The sequence below is a fragment of the Euphorbia lathyris genome, chromosome 8 (genome assembly GCF_963576675.1).
Source record: "Euphorbia lathyris chromosome 8, ddEupLath1.1, whole genome shotgun sequence".
Classification (NCBI taxonomy): domain Eukaryota; kingdom Viridiplantae; phylum Streptophyta; class Magnoliopsida; order Malpighiales; family Euphorbiaceae; genus Euphorbia; species Euphorbia lathyris.
This window is the reverse complement of record NC_088917.1, coordinates 80,069,905-80,073,180: the sequence shown is the minus strand read 5'-3', so window position 1 is coordinate 80,073,180 and position 3,276 is coordinate 80,069,905.

Here is a 3,276-nt window from a genome sequence, read left to right as displayed (position 1 = left end):
TCGCCATCTCCCTCGGATGAGTTCGTGGTCGAACTTGAAACCCAGCATTAAAATCCCCAGCATTGAAAGCGAGAACTAAAACCATGCATTAAAACCCCCAGCATTGAAAGCCAGCACTAAAAACCCCGAGGTTTTTTCCATCGATGGTCTTACACTCTTCCTCCGTTACATCTTTGATTAAGCTCGTTCTCACAATCACTGCCTTCGTAGGATCTGATAGGATTGCCTGGTCATCTCATCTTTCAGCTCATTAGTAGACTCCCTCTTATCTGGTTGGGGATGTTCCCAGTTTGCTAAAACTTTTGCTTGTTAACTTCTTAATCATCAGACTCGTTGGCTCAATGTGCTCGCCTGTCTCGAGCTTCATAGAGTTAAAAGTACCTGCATAAAACACATTTTGCACAACAATATGTTTTACATTCAATATATTCTTACACTATAACAATTTTCTGCACGGAACTGCATCCGGCATGAAACGCATTCTGTCTAGGACATATCTTGTCTGTTGTTGAGACTTCTCGAATCCGTCAGGCTTGTTGGGCTTCCAACATGCAAAACTACATCCATTTTGTTATTGAGGCTCCACCATTTCTGCCTGACGTGATGATTCATCACACTATTCCGCTTCCTTCCATTGATGTCTCATTAGGCTTAAGGATTACTCCATTGAGTTTGAATGAACGCACGATCCTAGGTTAGACTTTGCTTTATCTCCCCCCTCCAAAAGGCTTCCTCTTATGGTTTCCTCAAAGCTCAAATCATCACTTTAATACCTGCACCAAAACACACGTCTGGTTCGTACATGAGATGTTTTGGGCGTCCCCTCCACAGAGCTCACTACAAACTCGGAATAGATCTACGAATTATCTCGGGCATCCCCTCGATACATTCATAGTCGCACAACAAGGGTACCCCCGACCCTGATTCCAAAAAGGCCTCTGCCCGTATATATTCACTAGTTGGCCCCTACCAACAATTTACTCGAGTGATCACAGCCAAATTCACAACATTTCCACTTTTTTGTTAGGGCCCCGGGGCATTAAAATCAACACATTCCGTTATAGGACCACTTTGGGTCGACCGAGTTCACGCCACATTCTACCCGATTCCCACAATCACTTCCGAAGTCTATCTTTTGTGATGATAGACGAGGCAACAATGCCTATTTGATATGCATATATTCCGTATTATTGTCAATTTTCACCGTATGGATAGTTTCCTAGTGGTGTGTTTATGGATGTAGTGTGATATGGGTGTGTTATGGGACTAAGGATGTGGTCTCTCTAATTGCTCTAAATTTACTAGACGACACTACTTAGGGGCAAGTGTACCCCGTCGTATCAAGTAATAATCCGGTTAAGACCGGGTATCGAATCCACGGGATTTATAATTACAAGTATTAGACGACTCGGTTTCGTATGTTATTTAAGCGGTGATTACTTTGGGGTAAAGTAAGACACAATCACACACTATTCCTAACTATTGGCGACACAGATTTGTGTAACTAAAACTCTATGAAGTGGGGCGTGTACGTTAAGTTATAATCACGATAAATAACGACTCTAAATGTATACGGATAATGGTTTATTCTTGCAAAGACGACCAAATGTAATGAGACCGACCCGTGAGGTACTTAGACTACGTGATTCCTAGTCAAGGCGTGTCTAATGCGGGGGAACTAGAAACTAGGGTCCGTAAGTTCTGTGGTTTGTCAATTCCTACGGTTTCCGGTTTGTCAATCCCGGTAGGGCAGCACCTATATAATTCCCTAAAGATAGCCCGGATGGCGGTGGTAATCGCGTGCTCCTACACAATAGGCAATTATCAATATCAAAACAAGTAATAAACATTAAAACGTAAAGGGAAATAGAGATTATGAATCATAAATTATAAATATGGAATGTATAGATGAAATACAACCACGCCTAGTAAATAGGAAGAGTACAAGCTAATTAGCAAGTAAAAAGGGAGAATCCGCCCTTGGAACTAGCTAACCGGACTCAAAGCCGTCTCCTAGGTCGTGGAGGTGAAACTCTCGAGCTTGGTGATGAATGATGGAGCGGAACTTTGATGGAGCGTCGGAACAACCTGACAAGCTCTCGAGGGAGAGAGTTTAACTACAAAATCTGAATCTAAATTACAAGGAAATGAAAGAGTATAGTCTAGCTCTCTAGTATGTAATTGGTGTCTTATGAGGTTCAAGAGCTATCTATTTATAGAAATCAAGCAAGGGAAAGTTGGTAATTTCACAAAGTACAAGCATGGAGCAACATTATTTGGTGCAGAAAACCCATGATACGCCCCGCGTAAAGAGGTTTACACCCCGCGTAAGTGCCCATTTCTTGTACCTGAAATACAACACTTGAGAGCCAAGTTAGCTTGACGTTTTTATTTCCTAAACTAATAAAAAATGACGGAATTAAACTAAAAGTACGAGATTTATTTTTATTTCTTTATTTATTCAAAATACTTTATTTTTACAATTAAACTTATTTATTTTATCCAAAATCATCCCGTAAATCATGCTAAAAGATAGGGGTAAAATACCCCTATCAAACCTCCTCGGACTTTAAAGTTTTACTTGTCCTCAAGTAAAAGAAATCGAAAGACAAGGGATTGAGAAAATTAAGAAACAAACCGCAGGTTGGTTTTGCCAAGTGCGTGATTTCAAAGTTATGGTTTTGCACAAAGGTTTTGGTAAGTACCTACGCCGACAGCTGAGTATAAAAACTTGTTCGAGACCTCTATGATCAAGATTCAATAGGCAATATCAACGGGGATTGATTATCTTTTGAGAATCCGATAGTACCTCACCAAGGGATTTCGCTCTTACGCTCAATTTTAGGTGGGTTTGTGTTTTATCGCTCTCCTTTGTACTTACTCGAGATCATGTTGAATTTGCATTTTCATCCGGGTTTTTCCTCTTAAAATATGGTTAGGCAATATTAAAAAGGAACCCGGAGGGGGGTTGTAATGTGGGTGGTTAGTTTTAGGGAGACTCGAGTTCAAAAATACTGATTTGTGCTTGCACCACATTATTGCTTATTTTGGCCTTGGCGAATCTCATAAGATGTACTTCAAAATTGCTCGGGTGCAGCTTTGAGAATGCCTTTTTGCTCTTATTGTATCTTTTGTTTTGATAGCGGCACAAAAACAATATTTTGAAGGCTAATGGTGTTCATTTGCTAAGGCCGTGACTTATTTCGGGTAAATCAGGTGCAAACTGATTATGTCGGTAGTTTGAACAAGAGGAAAAAGGTTTCATGTTAGGAAGGT